This window comes from Hemitrygon akajei, chromosome 1 (genome assembly GCF_048418815.1).
Source record: "Hemitrygon akajei chromosome 1, sHemAka1.3, whole genome shotgun sequence".
Lineage (NCBI taxonomy): Eukaryota > Metazoa > Chordata > Chondrichthyes > Myliobatiformes > Dasyatidae > Hemitrygon > Hemitrygon akajei.
Window position 1 is genome coordinate 125,682,406 of NC_133124.1, and position 14,928 is coordinate 125,697,333.

At 44.2% G+C, this 14,928-nt stretch overlaps 1 protein-coding gene across 4 annotated transcripts in view; it reads left to right on the forward strand.

Annotated features, from left to right (window-relative positions):
• Positions 1-14,928, forward strand: part of LOC140730756 (coiled-coil domain-containing protein 102A-like) — a 451,176-nt gene that overhangs the window by 47,381 nt on the left and 388,867 nt on the right. For 2 of the 4 annotated variants that reach the window (XM_073051639.1, XM_073051612.1), the window contains exon 1: positions 7,700-7,834. The exons of 1 other annotated variant lie outside the window; for it this stretch is intronic. The gene's annotated coding sequence lies outside the window, so the exon portion shown is untranslated. Of the gene's footprint in view, positions 1-7,649; positions 7,835-14,928 lie in introns of those variants that run through there. One more of the 4 variants, XM_073051629.1, reaches the window with a different exon arrangement.

The following is a 14,928-nucleotide window of genomic DNA, read 5'->3' on the forward strand; positions in this document are numbered from 1 at the left end:
AAGGATATGGGGGGGAGGGGGGGTCGCAGTTGACAGCAGTGCTCCATGTCAGGAGGGAGACTGGTAGGCAGGAAAAGCGGGTGGAATGTTTTCGGTGTGGAGGAACGCACTATGCAAATGTTTGTAAATTCAAAGATACTGTCTGCCATGCTTGTAGCAAGAAGGGACATTTAGTTAATAAGTGCAGGAGCATAAAGGGTAAGGTTAAGCCTGGGCAGGGGAAAGCTCAACAGACTCAGGCAGCCACACACCACCTAGGAGAAGCAGATGAGGAGGCAGCGTGTGCCTACAACATGTTTGGGGTGGAAACGGATGAGGGACCACCTCAACCATATTAGGCCACAGTCATTGTCAAGGGAAAGGACATTAAGTTCGAGATTGATTCAGGGGCTACTGCATCAGTCATCAGTGAGGAGGCGTACAGGAGGACATGGGGATCCAACGTGCCTCCCATCAGACCATCTAATCTCCAACTCAGGACCTATACGGGGCAGCCCATACCTCATTTAGGGGTGTTATATGTGGATATTTCGCCTGGGGGCCAGAAGGCTGAAGCCAGGCTGGTGATAGCTAAGGGCAGTGGGCCCAGTCTTTTGGGCCGTGATTGGCTTTGCAAAATCCGGCTCAGCTGGCATGAAATTAAGTATGCACACACGACGGAGGACATTCTGCAGCGGTATAGTGACGTTTTCAGGGACGAGCTGGGTGCACCGAAGGGCGTGACCGTGAAACTCCATGTCGACCCTGCGGCCACACCATGTTTTTTAAGCCCAGGTCAGTGCCCTATGCCATGAAAGGCAAAGTCGAGGAGGAGCTGGAATGTTTACAGGGGCTGGGGCATCATTGAGCCCGTCCAGTTTTCGAGGTGGGTGGCTCCTATTGTTCCAGATTTGAAGGCGGATAAAATGGTGAGGATATGTGGGGACTACAAGCTTACGGTGAATCAGGTCTCTAAGCTGGAGGAGTACCCATTGCCACGGGTGGATGACCTGTTTGCGACCCTGTCAGGGGGTAAGCTGTTCACAAAGCTGGACATGAGCCATGCCTACCAACAGCTGCTGCTCGACGAGGATTCAAAGGAGTATGTCACAATCAATACGCACAAGGGATTATTCAAATACAATCACCTGGTGTTTGGAGTGGCATTTAGCCCCGCCATTTTCCAAAGGACAATGGACTCTTTGCTGCAGGGGATTCCGCATGTAGCAGTGTATCTTGATGATATTTTGATCACGGAAGCCATGGAGGGGGAAGCATCTGGCTAACTTAGAACAGGTACTGAAGAGGCTCTCAGATGCAGGGCTACGGTTGAAACGTGGAAAATGTGTGTTCCTGGCTCCGAGTGTGACCTACCTGGGGCACAAGATTACAGCTGAGGGGCTTTGCCCAGTGGAGGAAAAAGTGAGAGCTATCAAGGAGGCCCCAAGCCCCAAGAGCGTCACTGAACTCAGATCATTTTTGGGCATGGTGAATTATTATGGCAAGTTTCTTCCGGACCTCTCAAAGGTTTTGGCCTCACTGTATAAGCTGCTTCATAATGACACTAAGTGGCAGTGGGGTGAACAGCAGGAGGAAGCTTTCAAGGAAGTGAAAGAACTCCTGCACTCACCGAAGCTGCTCGTTCACTATGACCCAGACAAGGAGATCACCCTCTCATGCGATGCTTCGCCCTATGGAGTCGGGGCAGTTCTCTCACACGTAATGGAGGACCGTTCATAGAAGCCTATTGGATTTGCTTCACGTACCCTGACTGCAGCTGAGAAGGGATATTCACAGCTAGACAAAGAAGGTCTGGCCATTGTTTTTGCGGTCAAACGTTTTCATCAGTACCTCTATGGACGTGCATTTACAATTTATATGGACCATAAACCACTGATGAGCCTTTTTAGGGAGACCAGATGCATCCCACCGCTAGCCTCAGCCAGGATACAGCGTTGGGCTCTCACATTGTCAGCCTACTGGTATATTATCATGTACAGAGTGGGTGGGGATTATGCAAATGCCGATGTGCTGAGTTGTCTCCCTTTACCTGAGACGCCTGTTACTACATATGTGCCCCCAGAGACTGTGTTTTCATTGGAGAGGCTGTCTGAGACACCTGTAAAGGTGACCCAGATCAAGCAATGGACAGAGAGGGACCCAGTCCCGTCTCAAGTCAAGACTTTTCTTCTACGAGGTTGGCCCAGAGTCGTGGAAGGAGAGGAACTGAGACCTTATGCCAAACACAAGACCGAACTGAGTCTGCAGGATGGCTGCATTTTCTGGGGGGGCAAGAGTCATCGTGCCTCCCCCTGGCCGTTCACAGATTGTGGAGGAAATTCATGAGACTCATCCAGGGGTGTCTCGAATGAAAGGCCTTGCAAGATCCTACGTCTGGTGGCCAAGAATGGATCAGGATCTGGAGAACAAGGTAAAATCATGCACGCAATGTCAGACCAATCAGAACATGCCACCACCAGCTCCTTTGCACCCATGGGAGTGGCCAGTCTACCCCTGGTCTAGGCTACATTTGGACATTGCTGGCCCCTTTATGGGACAGATGTTTCTTGTAATGGTGAATGCACATTCCAAATGGATCGAAGCTCACATCATGAGCAACATCACAGCCCCTCAACCACAGACAAACTCAGGCAAGTGTTTACAGTCCACGGGTTGCCTGACACTCTGGTCACTGATAATGGCCCAACGTTCACCAGAGAGCTGTTCAGTGAGTTCATGAGGCAGAATGGCATTCGTCACATTCGGACGGCCCTTTTCCACCACCCAGCCTCAAATGGTTTGGCTGAGCGGGCTGTTCAGACAGTGAAGGAAGGCCTGAAGCGGATGACAGGGGACTCTCTTAGTACCCGGCTTTCACGTTTCCTGTTTAAGTACTGCCTCACTCCATAGACTATGACTGCACGCACTCCAGCAGAGGTGCTGACGGGGCGTAGGCCTAAGTCAAGATTGGACCTGCTCTGCCCGGACTTGAAGGCAAAAGTGGAGAGAAAGCAGGAAAAGCAGAAAGAGGGACATGATCAACATGCGCGAGAGAGACAGTTAGAACCGGATGACAATGTCTATGTGAAAAACAATCAGCAATGGCTACCTGGTGTTATTCTTAAGCAGAGTGGTCCAGTCTCCTATGTTGTTAAGCTGACTAATGGGCATGTTTTCCACAGACATCAGGACCATGTGCACCTGTCTCATGATTCCGGCTCAGAGGTAGACAGTTCCATGGAGTTTCCAATGGTGAGACAGACTACTGGAGAAGCATGTCCACCAGTGACTTTGCTCGAGGGAGAGACACTGGCAGAGGGGGCAGAGTCCCCTGAAGAGGATGGACATTCTCACGCGGACACACAGACCCCTCGTGTCACCAACACCAGATCCACCCAAAACACCCTCACCAGCAGTGCCTGCTGGGTCACCGGGGGTGGTATGTAGATCGCCGCACCCTCGCAAACCTCCTGACAGACTGAGTCTTTGATTGGATAGTTTCTTTTGTTGTTAGATTGAATGTTGAATTTGCCATTTTTTTTTAAGGTATTTTGTATTGGTAACCTATTGTGAATGATACCACTGTTTTTATTTCCCAATTCTTCTATATTTGGGGAAAGTTGGATTTTAAAGGGGGAAGAAGTGTTGTAATGTGAGTATTATTAAAAGTAAGTTAATTCTAGTCGGGGAGCTGTCTGTAGCAAGAGGCGGGATCCGGGGTTGGTAGGGTCTTTACTTCCGCTCTTTTTACTCCCAGTATGCATTGTATATAGTTCCCCCACCCATGCCGCACGAGGTACCTGGAGGCCTCTGTATTGTAAATATCATTTGCCGTCCCAGATAAAGATGCTCTTTTGGCCATCAAGTTGTCGAGTGGTCTTTTTGTAAAGCAGAAGTTACCACAGTATTATTTACCATTCTTAGATTCTCGGAGCTTGAAGTTGCAACCTCGTAGATCAAAGTCACACATGGGCATCAGGTCACTGCAGTGGACTCAGTCAAATGATGCTTTGCAGTTGGACCCAATCCCCATAAGATCTTGGAAACAATGGGAGCATGTCAGGAACATAATTCTGGGACTCTTCAGGTTCCAGACTCTATGAATTTCTTGATACAAAATGCTGATGGGGTTATAAAATTCCAAAGTCCGAACCACTGTAGACTTGATGCACAGTGTTAATGGCAGTATTGGTGCATGCTCATCACTCACAAGTTCAACCGATCTGCTGACTGAAATTGCATTGTTTAGTGCTCGAGTAGCCTTAGGGTGCTACGGAGATTACAAGTTGCTTCCATCGCTTTTGCTGGGAGTCAATGCCATTCTGATCAGATTTTGTAGGCATTTGCTACTCACTAGTGTTGTGTGCATGTCCAGGCACAATTCACTCCATCTACTACCACCCTCTCCCTTCTGTGGGCCAGCCAATTCTGAATCTGTGTGGCCAAGTTTCCCCGAATCCCATGCCTTCTGACTTTCTGAATGAGCTTACAGTGGGGAACCCATCAAATGCCATATTAAAATTCCTATACACTGCACATACCAGCCTGTCTTCATCAATTTGTCACCTTCTTGCAAACTCAGTTTGCCTTTCACAAGGCCATACTGATGATCCTAATAAGACTATGCTTTTCCAAATGCTGGTAAATCCTGTCACTAAGAATCCTCTCTACTGACTGGGTTATCATACAAGGAACGTTTGATAGCTCTGGGTCTGTACTCACTGGAATTTAGAAGGATGGGGGCCAGAGGGGATCTCATTGGAACCTTTCAAATGTTGAAAGGCCCAAAGAGAGTAGATGTGAAAAGTATGTTTCCCATGGTGTGGAAGTCTAGGACAAGAGGGCACAGCCTCAGGATAGAGGGGTGTCCATTTAAAACAGAGATGCAGAGAAATTCCTTTAGCCAGATGCTGGTGAATTTGTGGAATTTATTAGCACAAGCAGCTGTGGAGGCCAGGTCGTTGGGTGTATTTAAGGGAGAGCTTGATAGGTTCTTGATTGGACATGGCATTAAAGGTTATGGGGAGAAGGCTGAGAAAGGAAAGGGATCAGCCATGATTGAATGGTAGAGAGACTCGATGGGCCAAATGGCCTAATTCTGCTCCTATGTCTTATGGTAAGGCTTACTGGTCTGTAATTCCCAGGATTATCCCTATTACTTTTCTTGAAGAATATTTGCCAGCCTTCAATCTTCTTGTTCCACTCCTGTGACACAAAGATCATTGACAATACCCCAGCAATCTCTTCTCTAGCTTCTTGTAGTGACCTGGGATATATCCTTTCTGGCCTTATCTATTTTACTGTTTTTCAAAAACTTCAACACTTTCTTAAACTCAACGTGCTCCAGCACATTAGCCTATTCTATGCTGACCTCATATTTGTCAAGATCCTTCTCACTGCTGAACACTGAAGTATGCATTAAGAACCTCCTTCTTCAACTATGTTTCCCCCTTTATCTGTGAGTAGTCCTATCTTCACTCTAGTCTTCCTCCTGTTCTTCATGTAATTGTAGAATGCCCTTGGGTTATAGCTAATCCATCTCATCAAAGCCCTCACATGTCCCCTTCTAGCTCTCCTAATTCCCTTCTTAAGTTCATTCCTGGCTACATCATTTTACTCAAGAACCCTACCTGCATGCTTCCTTCTTCCTCTTGATTAAATGTTCCTTCTCTCTTGAGTACCATTCCTCAGTGGGACAAACCCATCCTGAACCCCATACAAGTGCTCCCTAAACAATCTCCAAATTTCTGCTGTGTATTTCCCTGAAAATATCTGCTCTCAATTTACATTCCTCAGTTTCTGCATAATACAATCATAACTAACCACCTCAATTAAATTCTTTCCCATGTTCCTTTGCTTATCCATGGCTATTTCAAAGGTCAGGGAGTTGTGGTCACTCTCTCTGAAATAGTCACCCATAGAGAGGTCTGTCACCTGACCAGGTTCATTGCCTAGCACTAGATCCAATGTGGCCTCTCCTCCAGTTGGCCTGCCTGCATAATGTGTCAGGAATCCTCCCCAAACACACCTAACAAACTCTGCCACATCTAAACCTTGTGCACTAAGGAGGTCCTAATCAATGTTAGGGAAGTTGAAGTCACCCATGACACCAGCTCTAATTTTGGACCTTCCCAAGATCTGAATACTTACTGTATCTGCTTTTCAGTGTCCTCGTGGCTATTGTGGGCCTCTGGAATACTCCCAACAGAGTGCTCATAACCTTCTTGTGTCTGACCTTCCAATGACACTGAATCAATAGACAATAATATCTTCCCTTTTTGCAGGTGTCCCTGACCTATCCCTGATTAGCATTGCCATAACTAGCATTTCCCCCCATCCCTTTTGAAATATCTAAACCCTGGAACATTGAGCTGCCAGTCCCATCCTTGCAACAACCAATGAATTCCACGTACCGATCCCTGCTCTAAGTTCAGCATTTTCATATATGCTGATTTACTGATTGGAGACAGAGCCTATTTGCACAATAAGATCATTTCACCAATGATTAAGTTTATTTCTATGACAAATTTTGATTTGAATACCGCTTCAATACAGCACAACACTGTTACATTAATGTAATCCTGCTAGCAGTTTACAAAGTGCCATATATATTTTGATACTTTATTATCTAGAAACTGAATTGGCTATATTTCATCATTATTTTATTTTGATAATGAGGTCAAAAGTTGTTAGTTCCGTAACTCTCCTGTAAATCTAGGTAATAACCCCACAGTTCACAGAATATACACTATAGGACCACATGATGGATTGTCGAACTTCCGTGAGTCATGATGGGATGTGAATGGTGGAGCCCTTCCATATTTCCAAGGGGCATATAAAATTCATGAAACAGAGCTCATTCTGCTTTCACGGGTTTTGAGTAATGTTCTATCCCTTTATATCCAGGCATCAGATATAAACCTAGTTCAGATTAACAGACAAAGGGGCAAACAGGCTGGCAAAAAATTAGCCCGCTGAAGGGTCTCGGCCCGAAACGCCGACTGTACTCTTTTCCATAGTGGCTGCCTGGCCTGCTGAGTTCCTCCAGCAGTTTTGTGTGTGTTGCTTGTGTGTGTTTCCAGCATCTGCAGATGTTCATTGTTTATGATTGTAAAAAAATAAGCCAGTACTTTAGGGGGAATAACAGGAGCAGCATGAATTGTAAATTTTCAGAAGTCACTGTCTGACATCTTTGTGCCACTGTTCATTTCCCTTAAAAAAATTTGCCTAACCCTTTTGGTTACTTATATGGCACACACGAATTGCCCTGTGTTTCAATTTATTTATTTACTTAATTATTTATTGTATTAGGTTTATTTTTGTATTTGCAGTTTGTCAGTCCTTGCTTGTGTGTAGCTTTTCCATTCTTTCCATTTTACCTCTTTGCTCTACCGTGAATGCCTGCAAGAAAATAAATCTCAGGGTGGTATTTAATGACACAGGCACTTTGATAATAACATTTACCTTTAAGAAAGCGCGAACATGGTTAATAATGCGGAAGCCCCACTTTAGGCAAAGAAGAGGGAAGTCCAACATTTCTGGGCATTAAATAAAGTGTAATGCGTAAGGCCAGTGCTTTGAGTTAGCTTTTTAAACTCCTGAACATGCGTGCGTATAGGTCGTTGAAATTTAAACAACTCCAGAGCTCTCCCGACCCGCCCACTTCCAGCATCGGATCGGAGACGGGACGGGGAATGGGTGGGCGGGCGGTTCGCTCCTAGGACACCGAGGTAAAATCCCGGAGTCAGTGCGCGTCCACTTTTTTTTTCCACGGACTTCTTGTTCTTTCACTATTTCGGCTGGGTGTCTCGGGACTCGGGAATTAAAAGGAGGCGCGCAGGTTCGGATCCATGATGTAAGTGCGTTTACAGCACAGTTTGAGAAGCGAAACAGCAAAGGGCGAATTCCGGCTTGCCTGCCAGTGACCGAGCTGCCCCCCTCCCTCTCTGCATTCATGATCACCGATCCCTCTCTATTCCTCCACCTCTGGATTTTCCTACCAGACTATCCCTGCTCCTTGCTACTGTCCCGAACTTCCACAGTCGCCTTCCCTGTCCACAGCGCTTCCAGCTCCCCCGTACACACACAGCTCCGCAACCCTGGATACTTCCTCCCGCTCCTCATTGTTGCACCAGGCCACGATTCCTTCCTCAAACGATCAATCTCCGTCAGCCCGCATTGCCCCAGTCCCCAATCTCCCCCCACCAACTCCAACCCTTTCCAGAAGCTGCCCGCTCCCGATTCCCTGCTCCACGCCGTCTCTTTCCTCCGGCCGCTGAGCGCCGGCTTGCCGCCTTCCCCTACCCCTCCTGTCAATAACTTGTCAATCAGGCAACCAGTCCGTTTGTGCAAGCGTACAAAATCCGTCCCGCTGCTCCTGTAGATCCGAGATCCGTACTGTTGGGTTCCTCACCGTAACCGTGCGAACACACCATTTGCTTTTGGAGTCGACCCATTTTTTTTTGATCAGGGAAAGAAAGTTGCTCGTAAATGCAGAATCTTCAATGATAAGTGTCACTCATCCTGTTTCTGTGGATATTCCTGAGAATTTGAAGAATTTTGTACAAGAACGTTACTAGTTGAACTTTTAACCAGTGAATTCAAGGATGGCGACAAAAGTTTTAATTTCTTATTTCAAAAATGTACAGCACTGCGTTTATGCTTACACATAGGCAGTAATAAAACGAGTATGATACATTCATTAATTTATTTTTAAAAGCCATATTAATATGAAGCCTTAGCCTAGAGTGAAGCTGCATTTTTCAATGCAAATACGTCCCTTTTTATATAAATGACATAACAGATAATTTTACTTACTAATTTCTTGTAACAAAACATGATTCTGAGCATTGTCTTTGACTACCGACAACAGGAAGCAGGATTCATTAATGTTCTGATTAGCTGAGGTATTTCATTTCTTGATAAAGAGAAAATGACGTGGAGTGCTGTTTGTCTGATCTGAAGCATCACATTGAGAACATCCAACGTGATTGTGTTCTTTTAACAGTAGTTTTTGTGAAGGGCATTTGACATGGTCCTTAAGGTCCTCAATTTGACTATATTCAACTTAAACTGGTCTGGAGATCCATTGAAGGTCATACTTATTTAAAAAAACACAAAAAATGGCTTATACTGCAGCTGTAAGATCAATTATCAAAGAGGAAAAGGAAATCTACTAAAATTAGGATTGAGTAAATGGCATTGTTATAACTGCATTAACTGCTAAAGCTCTTGGATTTCAGACTATATCTAACTGACCAAGTGCAGATCACTAATTTACAGTGTGTGCTCTCATATTGGCAGAACCTAGTTGGCATCAGTATTAATTCTGTACCTACTAAAGTGGCCACTGAGTGTACGTTTGTGGTATTCTGCTGCTGTAGCCCATCCACTTCAAAGTTTGACATGTTTGCATTCAGAGATGCTGTTCTGCACGCCACTGTTGTAATGTGTGGTTATTTGAGTTACTGTCGCCTTCCTGTCAGTTTGAACCAGTCTGGTCATCCTCTGACCTCTCGCATTAACAAGGGCATTTTGTCCACAAAACTGCCGAACATTGGATAGTTTTCGTTTTTTTGCACCATTCTCAAAAAAAACCAGAGAATGTTTTGCGTGAAAATCCCAAGAAGTCAGCAGTCTCTGAGATACTCAAACCACTCCATCTGGCACCAACAATCGTTCCATGGTCAAGGTCACTTAAATCACATTTCTTCCCCATTCTGATATTTGGTCTAAACACCTATTGAATCACATCTGCATGCTTTTATGCGTTGGGTTGTTGGCATGTGATTGGCTGATTAGGTATTTACATTAACGAGCAGGTGTACAGGTTTGTCTGATTAAGTGGCCTCAGTAAAGATGTGAAAGGAAACTCTTTGAAGAACTATCAGAAGGTGTTGACTAGGGTCATGCAGTTTGAACTCTACATTCGTGGCTATAACTCAGATAATTCTAAGTTCATACTGAACCTTGTTTGTACAGGAAGTTGAGAACTAAGCAATGGGTACGGAAATGATGCCAAAGGGGTAGTAAAGATTAAGGATTTTACCAGAATTCAATCAGTGTGACTGTTAGTTAAGGGCACTTGAGAGATTGTTAATTGGAAAGGAAACAATCAGGAAGACACTTTCTAAGATCATTAAATTTATGGAGGAGTTTGATAGGATGGAAGAGATCACCTAAATTTAGGAGGAAATTGTTGACAGTTTGGAACATATCATGTGAAATAGTTGATACAGATTTGAGAAGTTTTGATGGATGTGTAAAGGAGTGAGGATTAGAACATAGAAAGTACAGTATATTTCTGTAGATATTGTGAAGAGCATTCTGACAGGCTGCATTACTGTCTGGTGTGGGGGGGGGGTTGTTTCTGCACAGGACGGAAAGAAGCTACAGGAAATCGTAACATTAGTCAGCTCCATCTTGGATATTAGCCTCTAGCAACCAAGACATCTTCAAGAAGCGGTGCCTCAAAAAGGCAGTGTCCATCATTAACGATCCTCATCACCCAGGGCCTGCCCTCTTCTCACTGTTACAGACAGACAGACATACTTTATTGATCCCGAGGGAAATTGGGTTTTGTTACAGTTGCACCAACCAAGAATAGTGTAGAAATATAGCAATATTAAAAAACCACAAATAATTAAATAATAATAAGTAAATTATTCCAAGTGGAAATAGGTCCAGGACCAGCCTATTGGCTCAGGGTGTCTGACACTCCGAGGGAGGAGTTGTAAAGTTTGATGGCCACAGGCAGGAATGACTTCCTATGACGCTCAGTGTTGCATCTCAGTGGAATGAGTCTCTGGCTGAACGTACTCCTGTGCCTAACCAGTACATTATGGAGTGGATGGGAGACATTGTCCAAGATGGCATGCAACTTGGACAGCATCCTCTTTTCAGATGTTACAGTTGAACTTGCCTCTACCATTTCTGCTGGCAGCTTGTTCCACCCTTTGAGTAAAAGAAATTCCCCATGATTCTCCTTAAATATTCACCTTTCACCCTAAACCTCTGACCTCTAGTTCTAGTCCCACCCAACCTGAGGAGAACAAAGTGACGTGACATTTATTGTTTTGTGACAGCAGTACAGCACAAAGTCATAAAATTGCTATAACTTATAAATTTTATAAATAATGTAAACAAAGAAATGGCGAGATCGTGTTTCTGGGTTCATGGACCTATCTGGCTTATTGGTTGTTTGCTAAAGATCCTATAGAGCAGGGGTTCCTGACTTTTTTTTATATTGCATGGACCAATACCATTAAGTAAGGGGTCTGTAGACCCCAGGTTGGGAATCCCTGGTACAGAGGAATTTCATCTTTTGCTGTTCATGGTGTCGACCGTGATGTAAGTGCATTGAGCTCCACTTCTAAGATTTGATTCTACAAATTATGGAAGTAGAATTCAGTGTGGACACCGTTACTCCATAAGCAAGCATCTGGGCCTCTAACTCTGAAATTCAATGGAAATTTTATTGCTTTTCTGCGGCAACTATTGACAAAAATCATGAGCAACACCAGCCTCCCCATTTAAAGTTACTTGGTAAAGCCAATGCACTAGTTGTACGAACCGTCTGGAGAAATCGGCTGCCAACATCTGTCCCACAGGCATAACCACACTCTCCAGATGGAAGAACTGTGAGACACATCTAATGCCAAGGGGAAAATATCTCATCACTAACTCAAGTTAGAGGTATGGTTTTAACCTCCCCTTGAGCAGAACCACTCAGGCTGTGAGCACTATACCAGTCTGCTCCACAAATGGGGGAACCCAAAAGGCACCATGGTTTCAAACCATCATGCACCCCATTTTAAGATCTCATGTAGGAAAACTCTCATTGCTCTGTTTAGCGTCTCTGGAGTTCATTGACTGGATGTCCAATATGAGGCTGTCCGTGGGACATGAGAATAAATCGAGTAACTTCGGCAGAAAGCAGCCAAAATCAACACACGTAGCCATGCATTCTTTCCTTATTTGTCAATGAGTTATGGGTGGTGGGTGGAAGGGAGGGGAGGAGCTTGTTTTGGTGTTGTTTTCTTGCTGTTCTGTTGTTATTATTTGTGTGTTCTGCGAACATGGTGTACCTATGGATTCACTTTCAAGGACTCTACAACTCATGTTCTCAGTATTATTTATTTGCTATTTTTATTTGCACTGTTTGTCCACTTTTACATATTGGTTGTTCGTCATTCTTTGTGTGTAGGTTTTCAATGATTTTGTTGGCCTACTGTGAATGCCTGCAAGAAAATGAATCTCAAGATAGTATATAGTGACGAGTATGTAACTTTGATAATAAATTTACTTTGAACTTTGGTGGTGAGCATCAGGAATAATGTGGTGACGTGTGTGCCTTCCCCAGCACGTTGTTTATTATATGTCAAACAATATTTCATTTATGACTAATACACACAGATGACTGGAGTTTAGAAAAATGATGGGGGGATCTCATTGAAACCTATCAAATATTGAAAGGCTGGAGTTGATGTGCAGAGGATTTTTCCCATCGTGGAGGAGTCTTAAGACCAGAGCGCACAGCCTCAGAATAGAAGGGCATCCCTTTACAGCAAAGATGGGCCAACTAGCCTAATTCTGCTCTTAATGACTCATGGTCTTACTAGTCCCAGAATTTGAGCATGGGGCCACCAAACTCATTGTGAGATGGAGAAAGGGGTGAGGGGGAGCAGTTGTTGCTGGAACATTGTAAGACTTATTACATGGGTCGGGTCCACATATCACATTTGGGACAGTAGAGAATACAATGTGTGATCCTGCTCAAAGGTAAATAGATTCTCAAAGGTCAGAATTCTTAGAATATGAAAGAAAGGATGTAATGTTGAGGCTTTATAAAGCACTGGTGAGGCCTCACTTGGAGTATTGTGAGCAGTTTTGGGCCCCTTATCGCAAAAAGGGTGCACAAACATTAGAGAGGGTTCAAAGGTTCATGAAAATTATCCTGAGATTAAAAGGAGTGCTTGATGGCTCTGGGCCTCCACCCAGTGGGATTCAGAAGAATGAGAGGTGACCTCATTGAAACCTATTAAACGTTGAAAGGCCTCAATAGGGTGGATGTGAAGGGGATATTTCCTATGGTGGGGGAGTCTAAAATGAGAGGATACTGCCTCATACTAGAGGAATGTCCTTTTAGAATGGAGATAAGGAAGAATTTCCTCAGCCAGGCAGTGGTGAATCTGTAGAATTCGTTGCCACTGGCAGCTTTGGAGGCCAAGTCATTGGGTATATGTAAGGAGAAGGCAGGAGATTGTGGCTGAGAGGCAAAATGGATCAGTCTTGATAAAATGGTGGAGCAGACTCAATGGGCCAAATGGCCTAATTCTGCTCTTATATCTTATGGTCTAATTATAAATTAGGCTACATTCAAGTAGCATTCATGTCTGACCTAGTAATTTTAGTGACAGGAAGCATTTTCACTCTATTAGTGCACAACTAATGAAATATTTGGCATTAATTTATTCCAAGCATGTGATCAGCTGTAATATTCTAGTATTTTGTGGTGGTAGTAGTCCAGCCCTTCAGCATTCAGGCAAATTTGGAATAAAGCCATGTCAAGATGGCTGTTTGAGGGCCCAATGATACACCTTTTCCTCACAGAAAAAATCCATACAAATGCCTCTGCAAGCAAACAAAGGAAAGAAAACTATAACGGTAGTGTGGCCACTTTGTTAGGTACACCTGCTCATCAGGGCAAGTATCTAATTAGCCAATCGTCTGGCAACAACTCTTGCAGACATGGTCAAGGAACCAAACATCAGAATGGGAAAGGGATGTGATCCAAGTGATTTTGAGCATGGAGACACTGGGGTTTGAATATCTCAGAAACTACTGATCTCCTGAGATTTTTAGGCACAACAGTCTCTAGAGTTGACAGAGAGTGATGCAGACATCTTAAAAAAAACATCCAGTGAGTGGCATTTCCATGTGCAAAAATGCCTTGTGATTGAGAGAGGTCACAGGAGAACAGCCAGACTGGTTCAAGCTGACAAGAAGGTGACAGTAACTCCGATAACCACATGTTGCAACAGTGGTGTGCAGAAGAGCATCTCTGAATGGACAAGTCGGTCATTGAAGCGGATAGGGTACAGTGGCAGAAGACCACAGGCATACAGTTAGTGGCTACTTTATTAGGTACGGGAGGTACCTAATGAAGTTGCCACTGAGTGGAGATTCCAGCTCTTTAGCATTCATGGGAATTTGGAATGAAGCAACTTGTCAGGATAGGTATTTAAGGGCCCAATAACACACTTCAACCTCACAGCAACCATTCATGCAAACACCTCTGCAATTAAGCAGAAAAAAATGTAACTATTACTAAGTAGTATGATAATATATGCAAGTAAGATTGGCAACTAAATATTCCTGGATTTTGTTGCTTCAGGTGTGATAGAATTGGAGGAACAAGAGGAGGAAGTGTTGCATTGCCTGTCAGAGAAAATATTACAGCGGTGCTTTGGCAGGATAGCTTAGAGGGCTTGTCTAGGGAGGCTATTTGGGTGGAATTGAAGAATGAGAAAGGTGTAGTAACACTTATAGGGGTGTATTATAGACTACCCAATGGGGAGCGAGAATTGGAGGAGCAAATTTGTAAGGAGATAGCAGATATTTGTAGTAAGCACAAGGTTGTGATTGTGGGAGATTTTAATTGTCCACACATAGACTGGGAAGCCCATTCTGTAAAAGGGCTGGATGGTTTGGAGTTTGTAAAATATGTGCAGGATAATTTTTTGCAGGAATACATAGAGGTACCAACTAGAGAAGGGGCAGTGTTGGATCTCCTGTTAGGGAATGAGATAGGTCAGGTGACGGAGGTATGTGTTGGGGAGCACTTCGGGTCCAGTGATCACAATGCCATTAGTTTCAATATAATTATGGAGAAGGATAGGACTGGACCCAGGGTTGAGATTTTTGATTGAAGAAAGGCTAAACTTTGAG